The sequence below is a fragment of the Heterocephalus glaber genome, unplaced genomic scaffold (genome assembly GCF_053883595.1).
Source record: "Heterocephalus glaber isolate CG9 unplaced genomic scaffold, H.glaber_assembly_v1.0 deba00001509, whole genome shotgun sequence".
Taxonomy (NCBI): Eukaryota; Metazoa; Chordata; class Mammalia; order Rodentia; family Bathyergidae; genus Heterocephalus; species Heterocephalus glaber.
In genome coordinates this window covers 740,130-758,891 of record NW_028258325.1, presented here as the reverse complement: position 1 = coordinate 758,891, position 18,762 = coordinate 740,130, and positions in this window count along the sequence as shown.

The window sequence follows — 18,762 nt, the reverse complement described above, 5'->3', positions numbered from 1 at the left end:
AAATTCCCTTATAGACTTCAAAAGCAGCTCACCGATAGAGCAGTAGGCCTGAGTTCAATCCCTGGGACTGCAAAAAAAAAAAAAGAAAGAAAAAATATAAACAAGCAGTAAAGGAAAGACTTGTGATGACAAAGGAGCCTCCCAGTGCTCTCTTCTGTGGAGTTCAAGCACCCGCTAGCCAGGGTTCAGCATTTTTTTTTGATGGTACCAGGGACTGAACTCACTTACGCAGCAGGCATGGTGCCACTGAGCTTCAGCATTTTAATATGTAAAGCTCATGTCAAGCTGGTCACAGTCCCCTTGGGAGAAGCAAGGGTGCGGCCTGTGGTCACAGCAGCGCAGCTCCATGTGGCATCAGGATGCAGCCCACAGCTGGCCACATGCTCTGCGTAGCAAGGACCCTCAGGGCCGGGGACACGCTCCCATGCTGACCACATTGCCAATGCCCCAGCCTCCACTCCCTATTGCCAGCCTGAGCCTGTTCCCCTGATCCTGGGCCCTGGAAGGGTGGGCTTGCCCTTAGCCCGAGAGGCAGCCTGGGGCTGGCTGCTGTCAGGAACTGGACAGAGCCTGGGCACAGCGTGGACACCATGCACGTGAGGCCCCCAAGGGGCAGGAAGGAGGCGAGGGTGGAGAGATGAGAGGTGTGCGGGCCAGGCAGAGGCAGGTACTGTGCTGGCATGAGCCCTTTGCCCTGGTGCCTGGAGGGGGTGGCCGGCAGGCACCTGTCCTCCCCTGATGGATTTTGGCAAAGCAAGGATGGTGGCCCTTCTGTCCCGAAGCCCCTGAGGCTGAAGGGGGGCAGTGCTCACAGTGGGAAAACAGAACCAAAGCCAGGGTAATGTTGCCAGTGCAGCTGGCCAGGCCCCAGGCCACGAGGCAGAGCTCTGTGCAGGACACAGAGACGCAGCATGTACCATAGAGGGGGAGACTGGCCTGGGGACTGGGTGGTCACAGCATCAGAGGCACAGGGGCAGGCTTGAGGATCAAGACAGCACTGGCTCCCCAGCCTCGATCTGCTCACAGCAGCAAGGAGGAAGCCGGCAGCCACCGATGATGAATGTGGGAAGCAAAACGGGAACCACAGTTAAGCCACTAAAAGAAACTAAGCTCTGACAGCGCTCAGGGCATAACCTCAGACTCATTCACAAGGGAGGCCAGCCAGGCCTTTTCTGTTTTTACGAGACATCCAGGAGAGGCGAGTGCACAGGAACTGAGGATGCTGAGACCTCTTCTTGGAGTGCTGCGCACCACACAGCCCATCTGGAGAAATGTGCATGCCGGTCCTTCGCCCATTCTGAAGCGGGTTGTTTTTCTTCTGGTTATTGAGTTGTAGGAGTTCTTTGTATTCTGAATATTAACCTCGGGTCTGGGGATTTAGTTCAGTGGTTCTGGTGCCTTTCTCACAAGCACAAGGTCCCAAGTTCGATTCCCGTACCAAAAAAAAAAAAAGGATGTTAATCCTCCATAAATAAATATGTAAACTGAATACGAAGCTCTTGTCAAATTGATAATTTGCAATTATTTTTCCCCTTTCTGTAATCTGTCCTATCCCTTTCTTGATAGCACCCTGTCATGCAAAAGTTCTTAATTTGATGAAGATCTATTTAACTTTTGGGGGGACTGGTATTATTTTTTGTGCTTAAAGTCATATTTAAGAGGTGTGATCGAATACACAAAGAATGTTTAAATTTAGAAATGTTTACTACAGTAAGCGAAATGTTGCCATGAATCTTCTTCACTTCAAACATGTTTATCCTATCATTCTTGCCACTTTCTGAAGCAGTTCTGGAAGGTCACATTCATGAATGTCTCTATAAGGTGTGATAAAAAACTCCTGAGACCGCTGCTGCCCAGTGCCATCCAAGAGAAAGCCAGGCTCACAAAAACAGGACCCTGTGTCCTCATTCAGCCCACTCACTGGATCTGGCACTGTGCAACTTCCGGCTCTTCCCCAAAGTCAAAATGACCACGAAAGGCAAATGTTTTTAATGGATTCGGGACACTGAGGCAGCCAGGACAGCACAAGTAGACACTCATGGAAGAGGGCTCCAGAGCTGCTGCAGAAAGTAGCAAGAAAGGTGTGGGTAAGTGTGTTTGAAGAGAAGGGGAGGATTTTGAGGGGGTTCTGGTCATCATATTTTTTTACCACACCCCATTTATACTTGTTACTAAGTCCAACATGGTGAAGGTTTCACCCAATGTTTTCTTCTAGGAGTATTTTGTGGGTTTTTTTTTTTTGGTACCGGGGATCGAACTCGGGTCCTTGAGCTTGTGCAGCAGGAGGTGAAACCACTGAGCTAAGTCCCCGGCACCATTACTCTTTTTCAATAATGCTGAATGGAGTCCTTCAGGCTGAGATGGCAGCTGCTAGACAGTAATTCAAAGCCATGTGAAGACATAAAGACTGCAGTCAACGTAAATGTATGGATGGTATTTAGGGTTTGTAAGTACACTTTTTATTTTTAACATGATTAAAAGAAAAGGCATAAAACAATTATTTATCTTGGTTATTGGGCAAAAATGTAGACAGATGTAATTTATGACATCAACAACAGAAAAGGGGGTTAGGCTGAGTAGAGCAGAATTTGATGCTATTCTAGTGAAGCTGGTATCAATTCAAATTGGAACGTTATAACCGCGGGATGTTATATAATACAATCCCTAGGGTAACCACAAAGAAAATATAAAGCTATGCACTAGGAAATAAAACATTGCGCTACACAAGACAACTAAACACCAAGGAGCAGCAACGAAGGAAATGAGGGATACGACGGCCACCAGCACAGTGCGGATGGACAGCAATGCAGACAGCAGCCTCTCCTACAGCGCCACCCCACTGCTGCCGGGTTGGCAGAGTGGGTCAAACACAGGATCCCACCATGTGTCCCCAAGGATACAGAGAGATTGGGCGTGCTGAGACAGAAAGAGGCGTCCCAAGCACAGAGGAACCAAGAAAGAGCAGGGCAGCTGTGCTGGTGTCAGGCAAACAGACTCTAAACCAAAACCCTTGCGAGAGACAGAGGCCTTTGACTGTGGATGAAAGCTTACATGTAGGAAAGAGACATAACATTTAGGTGCCCAGTAACTGATCCTCAAGTATGACATAAAACTTGACAGAATCAGAAGAACTGACAGTTCTACAAAATAGTTGGAGATTTCTCAATAGTGGACAGAACACCCAAACAGAACACAAGCATGGAAATAGAGGACTGAAGTCCACTAGACCCACAAGACCTGACAGACACATGCAGAGCACTCTAGCACCATCAACAAAATACACACGAGATTTTCTCAGGACACATGAGGCATCAGCCCACAGAGGAAGCTCCAACAGATTTTAAAAGATAGATATCACACAAGGCATCTTCCCTGGCCATAGCAGGATAAAATTAGAAATTAACGAAGAAGGAAAATTGAAAACTTCACAAAATTGTGGAAACTAAACAGCATTCTTAGCTGGGTGTGGTGACACATGACTATAAACCCAGCACTCTGGGAGACTGAAGAAGGAGGACCACAAGTTTAAGCCCAGCCTGGGACATTTATCAACTTAGTGTGACCCTGTTTAAAAATAAAAAATATAAGGGCTGGGGATTTAGCTCAGTGGTTCCGCCGCCTGCCTCGCAAGCACAAGGACCCAAGTTCGATCCCTGGTACCAAAAACAAAAACAAAAACAAAAAAACCCTAAAAATAAAAAATATAAAATAATGACTGGGGATGTAGCTCAGTGTGAAGGCCTTGGATTCAATCCCCAGAGCCAACTCTCCCTCTCCCTCTCTTTCTCTCCCTCTCTCTCTCTCTCTCTCCCTCCCTCCCTCTCTCTCTCCTCTCTTAAACATCTAATAAATCAATGAAGAAATCACAAGGGAAACTGGAAACACTTAGAGAGGAATGACAATGAAAACACAGTATGTCCAAACTTAGGGGACACAGCAGCAGCAGTGCCAAAGGGGAAACTTACTGCTGCTAATGTTGAGGTTAGAAGAAGAAAGATCTGAAGTTAATAACCTAAATTACTTTTAGAGACTAGAAATTAGCAAACTAAACTCACAACTACAAGAAGATAGGAAATAGTAAACATTAAAGCAGGGATAAAGAAAATGGAGAAAAGCAAAAGTTGGCTTTTAAAAAAAATTTTAAAATTGACAAAAAATTGGCTACACTGACAAGGAATAAAAGGAGGAGGATACAAATATCTAAAACCAGAAATGAAAATGAGGACATTACTACCAACCTTATAGAAACAGAAAGTGCTACTAGAGAATACAACAGACAACCACACTCCAACAAACGAGGTAACATGGAAGATAAGGACGAATCCCCTAAAACACACATTTACCTAAACTTAGAAGAAATTAAAAATCCCAACAGACCCATAGCAAAAAAGCAATTGAGTCAGTAACTAAAACCTCCCAGCAAAGGTGGCTTCACTGGTTGCTTCGACCAAATAGCTGAAGAATTAACACCAAACTTTTCCAAAAAATTGAAGGACTTCCTAACTCATGTTACACAGCCAGCATTACCCTAATGCCCAAAGCCCATGATGACATCACAAGAAAAGAAAATGACAGACCAATATCTCTTATAAATATAGATGTGAAAGTCCTCAGAAAAATATTAGCAAGTTGAACCCAGTAGTACACTAGCAGGGTTATTCATCATGACCAGGTAGGACTGATCTAGCAACGCAGAGCAGGTCAACACAAGAGACTCAACTCTCGTAAAACACATGGCTAGGATGATGAACAAAATGCTGCATGATCAACTCAACTTGTAGTAGGATAAAGGAAATATAAGTGGAAAGCAGATACCGAAACTCTATTTTTGTCTCCCTTGTTACCTTTTAGACAATGGAGTACTACTCTGCTATAAAGAAAGATAAGCTTGAGACGTTTCTAGCTAAATGGATGGACCTTGAGACCACACTCTTTTTAGGGGGTGGGTGGGTACCAGGGATGGAACTCAAGACCTTGTGCGTTCAAGGCAGGCGGTGATGGCACCACTGAGCTAAATCACCAGCACCCTTGCTACCTTTTAAAAACTCTGAGTCAGATCCCTGCTTAGATCTGTGCATAGGAATCATTTAGGAAATCATTTAGGAAAAGTTGTAAAACAAAGTCATTAGCCCTAAATTTACCTGACCTGGCTCAAACTCCTTCAAGACTGCAGGCCCCAAGATAAGAGAAGCCGAAGTAATTTTAGGGTTTTCAGGGGCACTCAGTTGCCATCCAGTTCCAAACCCCTTGGAGTGATGCCTAGGCATCTCCAAACCTGTAATCGCCTTGGGTTGTAGGAAAAGCAGGGCCTGGATACCACCCCGTGGAGGCTCACCCCTCCCAAGCAAGGACAAGCGTCCCAGGGAGACCGCAATGCCCTCCAGCCACAGGGTTCCTGCAGAGCTGAGACTTCAGCACCAGGGCCGGATGGTGCTGGGCCAGGCCCACCTTGGCAGAGCCTTAAAAAATGACTTCCTGTTCTTGTGAGCAGCCTGCCCGAACACTTGCATCAGAGTGAGCCCTGTCCCGTTGCTCGGGCTAGTCTCTTCCCCGTTTTCCCTAACTTTCGAACACTGCCTGTGCCTTATTCTCTGCATCCGGAAGTTCGTTTTCTGTGACCTGAGTGAGTCAAGGACCCACTGGGCAGACTGAGTTGGGGTCCCCATCTCCTTCCCAGGGGTCTCCTTGGACCACATCCAGTGACAGATGCCAAAGCAAAGGCATCTAACGAGAGCCGGCATCCTCAGGGCATCTGGAAATGAGCATCCCAGAGACGCCTGCTTTCTTTCGGCCTGCGATGTGGTCCTGCAGCAGCCAGAGGGAGGCGGCTCTGTCTTCACATCCCCTTCACTGTGGCTCGGTGCCTCATCAACACCACCAGAGGCGACCAGGGGTGACTTTGCTCAGAATTCTGTACAGATATCCCAGAAGCTGTCACATCAGCCTGAGGGTCACAAATCCAGTTTGAGCCCATGCAGTGTCCTGTTCCAAAGGAGCAGGAGGGACGAGGGGGAGCCTGGTATGGGGACACCAAGCCTGCAGGGCCTGATGTGGGCCAGTGACTCTCAAGTACACAGAATGACAATTTGACACATTGAAAGATTACTTCTTCTTCTTCTTTTTTTTCCTTAAATTCTTTTATTGGTACATTTTAGGTAAACAGTACGTTTACATTTATCACTGGGTGCTTGTACCTGTACAGGATGCATCTTGGTTCTTATTTTTTCCCCATTCCCTGTGTGTCCTCCCCCCCTCCACTCAGGCACACACAGAGCCATAGCTCCGTGTGCCACTGGAATCCCAGGGTGAGGAAGGAAGGAGTGGGCTGAGGAAATATTTGCCCAAGTGATGGCCAGTGACCCCCCTCCACTTGGCAGCTCTTCCCCCTTACAGCTTCGAGAATCAAGCAAACCCAGACAGGATGAACCCCAAGAAATCCACACCAATCAAGACACAGGAACAAGCAGCAATCTGACACCCTCCCTTATGACCCACAGTGATGGCGCCTGTAGCTGGGGATTTAGGGAGGGACGGGTTCGGTGAGTCACAAGGTGGACCCCACAGCAGCAGCAGTGCCTCCAGCAGGAGGCCTTCCCACCCTGCACAGACTCATGCTCAGGGATATACTGTGGGAAGGCCGAGCAGCCCAGGACAGCACACCAGTCCCAAAGTATGGAAAACTAAGGGTGAAGGAGACCACAAGAGTGAGGAGAGGAGGTGACATCCTGCCCACAGGGGGAAGACGGACCCAGCACCAAATGACAGGTGCTTTTAGGACCAGGAAGCCAGAGCAAGAGCCAGGGGGTTTTTAAGTGCTAAGAAAAAAGCATGGTCAACCTAGAATTCTATGTTCAGTAAAACATCTTCAAGGCCTGGAGTGGAAATCAAGACTGTCAGAGGAAGAAAAAAATCAAGAATTTTTTCCCAAAATCTTCATCCACAGAACCTGCAGAGAATAAGTGAAAATTCTTTTTTTTTTGGTACCGGGGATCAAACTCGGGACCTTGTGCTTGTGAGGCAGGCAGCGGGACCACTGAGCCAAATCCCCAGCCCAGCTCTGCATTCTTTTTTTGGGGGGGGGGTACTGGGGATCGAACTTGGGACCTTGTGCTTGTGAGGCAGGCAGCAGAGCCACTGAGCTAAATCCCCAGCCCTAGAAATTCTTTTTTTCCTCTTTTCCTCAACACAACAAGGTTTTACTTCTGCAGAAGGGTTGGAGCATGCTCTTAGCATGAGTAGCAGCTAGAAATTCTTGATAGGAAAGAAAAAAAATTTTTTTTGGTACTGGAGATCAAACTCAGGACCTTGCACTTGTAAGGGAGGCACTGTGCTGCTCAGCTAAATCCCTGGCCCAGGAAAGAATATTTTATTTTCACTATAAATTTTAATTTTTGATATAAAAAGCTAAAGATATATATCAGAAAACAAAATACAGTGATCAAATTCCATTTTGTAAATACTTTTGTTAAACCCTGGAATATCTCAAAGAAAGAAGGAACAGAAATAATAAAAATATGGGCAGATACAATACACAGTCCTCTTAATTTTCCCAAGTTATGTTTGATGGTTAAAGCAAATGACATTTTTAAGATTATTTTATTATAAACAGGTGAGGTGAGTGGACCCTAGGGGTATTTTCCACACTCAAACTGGTAAAAACTGATTTTTAAATGTGGGGGCCATATACTCACTACAGTAAGTCATGTCCATGTAAGGTAATTCTTAAACATTGAAACTATACAATGAGATATACTGGAAAAGTGGAATTCTAAAATATGTTTAGGTTGACCTAAGAAGACAGAAAAAAATCAGGAAAACAGAAAACAGAGAAAATAAACAGAAAACCAAAAATATTACAACAGATTTAAACTCTAAAATGTCCATGATTGCACTAAATGTAAATGATTTAAATAAACTAATCCAGGCAGAATGGATTCAATACCTAGCCCAGCTATATTCTAGCTACAAAAATTTACTTCTAATACATCAATAGAGGCAGGTTTTAAGCAAAAGGTTCATGACGTTCATAACGCTGTGCCAGCATTAATCAAAAGAAAGCAGCCATGGCTATGTTAATGTCAGGTAAATTGGACTCTAGAGCAAAGAAAATTACCAGAGAGGGAGGGACACTGATGACAAGGGGATAACTCAACCAAGAAGACAGACCAGCCCTAAATGCTAAAAAATACATGGAGCAAAAGGTGATAGACTTGAAAATAGGGATACGGTTGCACACTCCAACACAGCGCCCAACAAATCATACAACAGCTATTCAAGAAATAAGCATGGAAGAGCCAGGCCCAGTGGGCCACACTGCTTGGGCCAGTACTTGGGAGGCTGAGGCAGGAGGGTTTCAGGTTAGAGTCCCTCCTGGGCAATTTAATGAGACCCTATCTCAAAATTAAAAAAAAATTTTTTTAATGGTTGGAGATGTCACTCAGTGGGAGAGCTCTGGGTCTAATCTCCAATACTAAAAAAAAAAAGAGAGAGAACATGACACATATTCAGAGCCTCAGCAACAGGGACCAAGAACTCTGCATATGAAATAGATCATCTGAGTCATCTGTAACTATTAAAGAGATTGAATTTGTAATTTTAAAGCCCCCAAGAAGGAAATCTTCAGTCCTAGATTGTTTCACTGCATAATTCTTTCAACATTTAGGGAAGAATTAATACCAAGTCTACACGATCTTTTCTAGGAAATAGAAAAGAAGGTAGAACTTCTTAGCTTTTTTTTTTCTTGACACAGGGTCTCACTGTGTAGTCCAGGCTGGCCTTGAACTCACGGCGATCCTCCTGCCTCAGCCTCCCCAGTGCTGGGATGACAGGGTGCACCACCACACTCAGCCCTCAGCAATGTGTTTTATGAACCCAGAACCACACTTATACTCAACCTGAAAAAGATAATATAGGAAATGAAAAACTATGTCCTTTTTTTTTTTTGGTACCGGGGATCAAACTCTGGTCCTTGTGCTTGTGAGGCAGGCAGCGAAACCACTGAGCTAAATCCCTGGCCCCGGAAATGAAAAACTATGGGCTAACATCCCTCCATAATAGAGATGGAAAAATCTGCAACAAAATATTGGCTGGAGGTATTTGGCAAATCATAAAAGAATCATAAACTATGACCAACTAGGCCAAATGAAAGATTGTTTCAATATCTGAAAATCAATCATATGATACACCGTATCAGCATGCTAAGGAAGAAAAGTTACAGGAGCATCTACTGACACAGAAAAGCATTTGACAAAAATCAACACCTATGCATGATAAAACACTCATAAAAAGGGGCGGGGGATTTAGCTCAGTGGTTCTGACCCCTGCCACGCAAGCACAAGGTCCCGAGTTTGATCCCCGGTACAAAAAAAAAAAACCACTCACAAAAAAAAGAAGAATGAACTTGATAGACGACATCTACAAAAACCTGGAGCTCCCGCCTGCCTCGCAAGTGGAAGGTCCTGAGTTTGATCTCTGGTACAAAAAACAAAACAAAACAAAAACCTGGAGCTGACATTTACATCATGGAGAAAGACTGAATGCTTTTCTCCAAAAACCAGAAACAAGGCCAGGAGGTCCCCTCTCACTACTGGCATTCAAGATAATGCAGAGCATTCCACTAGTGTACAAGACCACAGAGGAGTGCGGGAGGCAGACAGACAGGAGGGGAAAGTAAAACTCTCTATTTGTGGAGAGCATGGTTGTCCATGTCGAAAAGACATGTATGAAAAGAAAATAAATAAAACCCTGGAACCAATAATTGAGTTCAGCACGTTTCAGAATATTTATTTTTGTCGCATATTCAAAAATCAATTACACTTCTATATACTAACAATCAGCACACCAAAATGGAAATAAAAATAAATCCCATTTATAAAACCATTAAAAAGTTAGGCATTAAACCTAGGATGAAATCCACACAGCACTGATGAAGGAAATCAAAGCTCTGAACAGACAGACGCACACACGTGTGGGCTGCAGGACAACGCAGGGACCTGGGCAGGCTTCCCAGGCAGATAGGCGGCCCACACTACTCCTGTCAAAGGCCCAGCACACTTTGTTTTATGGACATAAAGCTTGTGTGGAAATGCAAAGGAACTGGGACAGCTAAAGCAGTTTTGAAAAATAAAATGAGTGGACTCAACATAGTCTTTTATTTCAAGATTTCTAACATAGCTCCAGTGAACAAAACGGTGGCAAAACCACGGTGGAAGAAAACACTGACCCGCGTCACAGAGTGGGGTACCCAGAGGTAGCCCCAGACACTGACTGACTTTTGCCAAAAATGGAAAATCAATCTAACGCAAAGAGAAAGTATTTTCAAAAATGGCACTGGAGCAACTGGACAACTACGGGAAAAAACAAGCAGCAACAAGAAAACACCTCCTCCCCTCAAAAAGCCAAACAGGCGTGGTGAGGCGCATCTGTAGCCCCAGCACTCTGGGAGGCTGAGGGAGAGTTCCAGCCTGTGCAACCTAGAGACTTAGTGAGACCCTGTCTCAAGACGAAAATAAATACACACATACATAAATCTTTTTTAAAAGCAAAAGCACATTGATGAAAGCATCATGCCTTAAAAATTCATTCAAATTGATCACAGTATTTATTTAAATGTAAAATGTAAAGCTACAGAAAGCACAGGAGAGAATCTTCAGGACCTAGGGCTTGGTCAAGCCCTAGGACACCACACACAACCCACAAAATAAATGTTAGATACATTAGACTTTGTCAAAGTTAAAATCAAAGAGCAGGGTGTGGTGGTGCTCGCCGTAATCCTAGCACTCAGGAGGCTGAGGCAGGAGAGAACCACGAGTTCAAGGCCAGCCTGAACTACACAGTGAGACTCTGTCTCCAAAAACCAAAAGAAAGAGCATAAATAAAAATGAAATCATTTGTTCTGTTAAGGATCCTGCTAAGAGGATGGAAGACGAGCTATAAGCTAGAACAAACTGTAGTTGCAAACCACAGAGCTGTAGGAACTTGCACGGGGGACAGAGAAAGAATCTGAAAACTCAACAGTTGAACAGAAAACACCAGAATAGCAAAGGGCCAAAGCCACAAAAGGCCTTTTACCAATGGGAAGACAGAGCCGGCAGACCAGCGCGTGGAAAGACGGCCACTGTGGCCTCGCCCGAGGGGCTCACGGGTGCGGCGGGACGCAGAGGGGGCTCTTAACGCACTGCCCAGCAAGCACGGGTTGGGCGCTTCTGGAGAGCCGGAAAGTGCATCTACGTGAAAACCCGGGACCAAATGTCACACTGGGGCAGGGGCTGGAGGCAGAACGTCTCACCAATGTGACCCGTGGACAAACTGCCCCGAGGCCCTGCAGGGCACCCGGGGCTGGTGGTGAGCAGTGAGGGCCCTGCAAGCATGCCCGCCCCGCTGCAGGCCCTCTCCACGGGCTCCCAGCGCGGCTCGTGGACTCCACCCTACATGCAGCTCAGGCCCGAGGCCCGGGGCTGGGTCCTGCAGTCCACGTCCCTCCCAGCCCAGCGGCCCCGTTCCCGTTCCCACGTCGCGGCTCCTCGTGGCCTTCTCCCCTGGCACCACACGCCCTGCATCTGTACCCAGGGCCGTTCCAGGGCACCGGGGCTCTCAGCTCCGGGTTCCCCACACTCACTGATCAGGGCCTGCATCGCCGAGGAAGCCCGCCGAGCAGAGGCCAGCCAGGTCGGGACCACAGGCCGGGGCGGAAGAGGTGGGGCCTCTGTCCACCCCTGAGCCTGCAGCCCAACACTGCGAAGCCTCTGGCAGAGGGGCGCAGAGCGCCGGCTCTGTCTGCTCTTCCTTGCGTCCAGCTGTGGCCCCTCACTGGAACTCACGCCATCCACGTGGACAGCACTCGGGACCACGGCCACGCAGGGGTGACGTGGTGTCCGCGATGAGCTTCCACAGCAACCGGCAGCGTGCCCGGGGTGAGCGCCCTCTGGAGGGCCATTCGACGTGCTCCCAGAGCTTTGGAGGCCCGGGCACCTCGCGCACCTCAGGGGACACCCAGACAGCTTCCCTTCCAGCCCCTTAGGCCCAAGAGCGGGATCCAGACTGCTCAGTCCCATGGCTGTGGATGCGACCTGGCCACTGCCCCCTCCCACATCAGAGTCGCCAGGAGACTTGCTTCACTCCAAAAGAAGCAGGGGTTTTTGTTTTGTTTGGGGCTGGGCCCGCGCCCATTTTATTTTTTGAGACATGATCTTGCTAAGGCACTATGTGGTCCAGGGTGGGATCAAACTTGGATCATCCTGTCTCAGCCTCCCAGAGTGCTTTGGTGGTTATTTTACTGTCACGCATTTAGCATGAAGCTGAAAGCCACCCCTGGCCCAGAGGGACTCATCACGTGGCACAGCCTCCACTGTGTCCCCAGGGGAAAGCAACAGCGACCAACAGGCACTCGACTCCACCTCTCCCCCACGTGTCCTGGAGGGTGTTTTCGGAGCTCCTGCCAGGCCTGAACATCCTCCCTGAGCAGCCTCGGCCTTCCCCGTGCCCTGCATGCAGCATTTGCGATCCCCGTGTGTCCAGGGACGCCGGCTCTCAGATGCAGGCTTCACGCCTGTCCTTCCTGAGGCTGCCTGGCACTGGGCAGACCTTCAAGCCTTGGTTTCCTCCTCAGATATAGGGAGCAGCCCCTTCAGCCCAGATACCTCCACCGAGAGACATTCACTGCATTTCCTGGTTGTGTTCAGAGCTGTTTTTATCAGCTTCAGCTTCCTAACAAACCCAGCACATCTTCCCTTGTCATTCCTAGGAACCCTCCTCCTGCCCTGGGCCCAGCGTCTTCATCACTGCAACCCATGCTTCCCCCTCAGGACCGAGGGCTCCCCAGACTACAGCCAGTGCTAAGCAGGACAGAGGTGTTCTGGAAGGATCGTGCCCTGGGCAGCGGTGCTGGCCAGGCCTTGTGTGCCCCACACCACCGGTGCTCTTGAGCCGCCTCCCAGGCCAGGCCTCTTCCTGCAAGGAGCCCTGGCCTGGCCCCTCCACCCCAAGAAGCCCTGACCTGTGCTGCTGGCCTGGGGCTTTGCTCCTGGGTAGGCTGCTCTGCCCATGTCAGCCTTCTGTTTTAGGCCAATCTTGTGGCTGCAGATGGGAAGACAAAGCCAGGTGCGTGCCAGGATCCCACCAAAGCTGTGCAAGGGGCTGGGCGGGCAGTGGGTGGAAAGGCGCCTGGAGCTTCGGCAAAGGGCCAGGTGTCAGGAAGGCCGGGTGCAGCTGCACCACTTTTATAACCCAATAATGGCAACATCACTGCCAGCCAATCACCAGGAGGCTTGCCCATGCTAGGCCCCACCCAGAGCCCTGGGTCACATGGTATGGACCCTGCCCACCCGAAGTCCCGCCCCATTTCCTTGGTGGCCCCTGACTCACGCCCCTGAGTCTGCAGGGCCTCTCCTGTTGGTTCTGAGCACTGGGGACCTCAGGAAGGTGCTAGTGAAGGGCGGCCTCTCAGAGGACAGGGCTTGTACTTGCAAGGTTTGGGCTGTAGGGTCGTGGGCTGCCCATCTGCAATGTGGAGGTGCTGGGCTCCTAAACCCACCCACACTAGGGCCCAGGATGTCTGCTCCTTCCAGGGCCTGGCTACCAGAAGAGACCTCAGCCCTGCTGTCGTTTTCAAGACTTCTGCAGGTTTGTACTTCAGACTGGTCCTGAGCTCACTGTGTACCCCTGGCTGGCCATGAATTCACAGTGATCCTCCTGGCTCAGTCTCCTGAGGGCTGGCATAACAGGTGTGCGCCACGATGCCTGGCTGATCCAGTCAGTGTCGACCTTCACACCTTTCCGAGGGGTCAGTGCTTTCATCATCTCTGCGTTAGCCAGCTTTCCATTGCTGAGACAAAATACCTGACACAAGCAAGTCAGAGGAGGAAGTGTTCGTTTTGGCTCATGGTTTCGGAGGTTCGGTCCATGGCTGCTGCCTGTAGTGCTTCTGGGTTTTGGTGAAGCTGATTGTCATGGTGGGGGACATGCTGGGGCACAGCTGCTCAGGCCATGGTGGCCCAGTGAGCAGCGAGGTCAGTGTTATAACAAAGCCCCTCCCCTAAGGGCCATCAAGTGATGCCACCAATGGTCAAACATGAAGTCAGCCCCATGGTCCAGCCACCCGCAGCTCCCTCTGAAGGCTGCACTGGGACCTGGGCTCCAGGTCTCAGTTTGGGGACTCAGCCCCAAGCTGTCAAGTCAAGAGCCCATCCTTCAACTCCAGCAGTCAGCTGCACCCGCTTAAGGCACAGTCTCCCCGTCACACAGAGAAGCCCCCGTGACCTCAGCTTTCCTTTCCGGGTTCAGGTCCCTGTCACGGGGAGAGCTCCCGTGACATCTCAGCTCTGAACTGGCCCCCGGAGCGGGCCTCCTCACCCCACCTCCCATCAGCTGTGCTTGCCCTCCAGGTCCCGACCTCACCCTTCGCCTCGGAGGGGGACTGGCACACGGTCCACGCCACTGCTCCCTCCCAGCCTCACAGAAGGGAGGGCAAGTCTGCGCTTCCCCTTCCCGCACTCCTGAGGAAGTGGGTGTGGTCCCGACCTCTGATTCCAGGAGGGGAGACATAGCAGAATGAGCAGCCACCCAGCCAATGCCCGCCCTGCCGAGGCCTGTGCCCCTCCCTCTAGTGGCCAGGAAGGCAGATGTGAAGGTGCCACATAAATGCCACGAAGCACCAGGTAAGAAAAGGGGAAATTCTGAGCAAGCCCGGGAGCTCGGAGGGGCAGAGGTGGGAGGAGCGGGGGCCTAGGCACAAGGAAGGGCGGATTCCCAGGGTCTGGCTCGGGCCAGGCTCACACGTGCAGCGCTCTGCAGAAGGTGACCCCAGGGCCTGGCGTCTCTGTGACCAGAGGCACCTCAGAGAGAGCCCTCCCCGGAGCCCACCCTCAGGCTGCCCAGACAGGCTGCACCGCCAGTGCCCTGCCGGGTGTCCTTTAAGGTCCCAGGGCCAAGTCACCCCGTGTCACAGCGGAAGTGAGGTTGAGGCCCGGGACACTCTGTCCGCGCTCCCAGCCCCTCTGGATGCCTTCCTTGGTCGTGCCATGTGACTTCTGTAATTAGTTATCTGTGTACGCAATGCACGTTAGGACAGAGCTCACTGCTTAAACACCCAGCATCTGCTGCCCCGGCCGGCACTCTGCGGTCAGGTGTAGTTCGGCTTCCTGAGCACCAAGCTTCTCTGGGGGCGAAGCTGGCAAGACCCCGGCGCGGGTCCTCCCACCCTGGACGCCGGCTCCCTCCCCGCCAGCCTCTCCGGCAGCTCTCTTTCACACCTGCACCCTCAGACCTGCCTGCCTGTCTGTACTCTCTTCCTGCCATCCGCTTCTTTTATTCTTTCATTTCCTGAAGCGTCAACCGAGTTTAATTTGTGGCCTCCTGTTGGATGGACCCACCTTCCCAGGGCTTCCGGGAAGGCTTGTCTCTGTTATCCTCACTCTGGGACAGTGAAGGCCTCTTCCAGGAGCGTCAGTGCAGGAACGGGCCAGGGCTCCACGAGAGCTTCCTTCTCACTTTGTGCTGCTTCTGTCCTGGCTTCTGTCCTGGGTTTTAAGGCCACCACTGGTCTGTGCTCAGGTTTCATGGTAACTTATCTGCCACAGGAGCGGTGGGGCCTGTGAAAATCCCACCATCGGCCGGCATGGTGCACACACCTGTGATCCCAGCACTTGGCTGAGGCAGGAGGATCACTATGAGTTCCAGGCCAGCCTGGGCTACACAGAGACCCTGTCTCGAAGAAAGAAACCAAGAGGGCCGGGGATGTAGCTCAGTGGTTTCACCACCCACCTTGCAAGCGCAAGGACCTGAGTTCGATCCCCGGTACCAAAAAAAAAGAAAAAAAGAGACTCCCACAATCTAAAGTCCCGCAGGCTCTGAGCCCTGGCTGGTCCAAGTGGGCCCCACGGCGGGCGCACTCCACTCACTCCTGGGTGGGGCCCTGTCCCAGGGCCGTCTCTGGGCCGGGACGCTCCTGCCCCAGGCCGCTGCCTCGCCTGCCCTGCGTGCGCCCACCTCTTCCCATGCAAGGCTGCTGTGTGCAGCTGCCGCTTCACTTCTCCCTTTGCCACCCCCCCCATGGTCTGAACATCTGTGCTCTCCATGACCCAGGGTGAAACTTAATTGCCTTTGCAACCATTCTAGGAGGACCAGGCTTCAAGGCCTCAGCCTCCGGGAGTGGATTAATGCCTTTGGCATGAAAGTGGTTTTGTTATAAAAGGCAGTATCACCTGGTGAGGTGGCACACGCCTATGATCCCAGCACTCTGAGAGGCTGAGGCAGGAGGATTGTAAATTCAACTCTAGCCTAGCAATTTAGTGACTTAGCGGAACCCTGTCTCAGCAGAAAAAATAAAAGTGCTGGGGACCTAGCTCTAACCTCAGTGCTAGAAAAAAAGAGCACCCCTCCCTTCCTCCATGTGAGGACTCAGCCTGCAGGCTCTCGCCAGACGCTGGCACCTGGCTCTTTGCCCCGGCACCGTGAGGCAGTGCATTTCTGTTCCTCATAACACCCACCAGGGGCATCGGGTCCCAGGGACACACTGACCTTGGCATCATCCTGCATCCCCTACTCTGTCATCGAGGAAGCTGGGCTCACCTTGTGGAAAGAAGTCCCCAGCAGGCCTGTGTGTCCCCAGCGCTGTCCGGCACTGCCGTCCTCGGCCCCCCATGGCTGTCTGCAGTCGCTGCATGTGGCCAGGGGCCAGGTCTCTCTCTGCCGCACAGAGGGGACCCCAGGGCCTCGAGGGGGTCCTGTGAGGGGCATGGCTCCTCCGTGTCTACAGATACTCTAGGTGGAAATGTGGTCCAGGTACACAAGGGGTACTGTTCAGTCGTAACCAGAAGAGATACTGCCCTTGGCTGCAGTGCAGCTGAACACGGCCGTGTGCCTAGTGCCTCCTCCGCGGCTGGTGCTGGTGTGTGTGAAGAAACCGCCATGCTGAGCCCCAGGTCTGCCTAGGTAGAGGTTCTAGTCTGATCTCCTGAAGGCCTTGGTGCCGCAGTGCATCGAAGGGAAGGGTTGTGCGTGGGCGTGTGTGTACATGTGCATGCGTGTGTGTACATGTGCCCTTGCATGGGCATCTCCTCTGGTCTCTCCCTCTTTGTTCAAGGCCACCAGCATTCACTCCTGGGTCCCTATCCTGACCTCACCAAATCATAGCCACCACCCCATGGTCCCACCGCTCAACCCCTCAGTGGGAACACCTAACACCTCCCAGTGGAGATGAAGCCACCCAACCAGGCTCACACTGGGAGAAACCTCAGCACTGTCTCTTCTGTCAAAAATATGAATAAGACAGTCTCCACCTTGAACCCCCACTTACTCTGGACTTACCCTATCCCCCTTTTTGAGCACACTGAGTTTCAGAAAAAGTTTGTTCAGTTTAGAGTCCAGAGAGCCACCAGCAATCCCTTGAACTTGCTCCTCTGGACTCTCCTCTCCCTCAGATGACACCCTAGCAGCTCCTGGGACGGTCCCACCCTTGGCAGGGCGATGGGCACTGTGCACCCGCTGTGACCCCCAGCAGGCCCAGGCAGGGCACAGTGCACAGCCCACTCAGCAGGGGGACGGCAGCACCTCCTCTCCAGCCCGTGTGCACAGTGGGGGGCCCTTCCTCAGGGGTGTGGCCTTTCTGCTCCAGGCCCCACACTAGGGAGCAGCTAGGGCTGGGTGGCTGGTACCCCAGCTTAGGAAGCAGCACAGGAACAAGGGAGAGATGGCAGTGCGGGAGGAGCAGAGACAAAGCCCTGACAAGGTCCAGTTGGAGGCAGTGGGGGTGGCACTGAGCCCGGGCCCCTGACTCCTGCAGCTCTACCCAGGCTGTTTCTCTGTTGAGTGTGGCTCCAACCACTTCCTGAAGTGGGATGATCTAAGAGAAACCATTTCAAGGCCAGGGTGATTGCTTGTACGATCCTGCCTGTTGGGCCTGGAGCCTCAGGTGAGGTCTGTCCCATGGCAGGGGTAGCCATCAGCACATCCTGAGTCAGGAGACCAAACCAGGACTGGCAATTTCTCGAAGCAGGCTGCTCCTGCAGAGGACAGGGCCCCCAGGACCCCATGCCCCTGCTGCCTGTGGTGGCTGCTCCTGGACCACACTACACACAGAAGACAGGATGGCCAGGTGGGGGCTGCATCTTCTGCACCCCAAGGACCATGCCATCCCCCCGCTCAAGCCGGGTCACTGGCCTCCAACAGCAGCCTCTTATCCCCTGCATCAAGCCTGGCTTTGGAGTCCCCTGCTCACTTTTCTGGAGTCTCGGGTCTCTGCAGGTTACCTTCCTCCATCTCCAAACTCCGTGGACACGTTCTGAGCATCCCCAGGGTGCTTGCAGACACGTGGTATGGACAGGAAGTGGGCCCTGGCTTGCCAGGGCTGTGGGAACCTCTGCTTCTCAGCCCCAAACACACAGCGAAGCCCTCCTCTCCGCACCCAGACTTCCTCAGAGCCACTGAGCACACCTCAGTGAAACCAGCATTTCTATGCATCATTCAATTTCATGCCACAGTTTGGTAAATTACACAATTACCTGAAATCTCTGAGGACTCAGAATAAAAGACAAGGATGCATCCACACAGAGGACTGCATTGCCCCCAGCCATCAGAAAGGTTCTGCAACTCCTCCAGGGACTGGCTGGGAGTGGTCACAGTCTGTCCTTGGCACTAGTCAGTGCTTGCTTCTCTCAGGGGCCAGCCCTTCCTGCGGCCTGGTGGGGACAGCAGGGCAGGGATGTCCTGCCCTCTCACTGGCTGGCCTGTCCTGTGGTGCTGACTCAGGTCTTCAAGCAGTTAGCT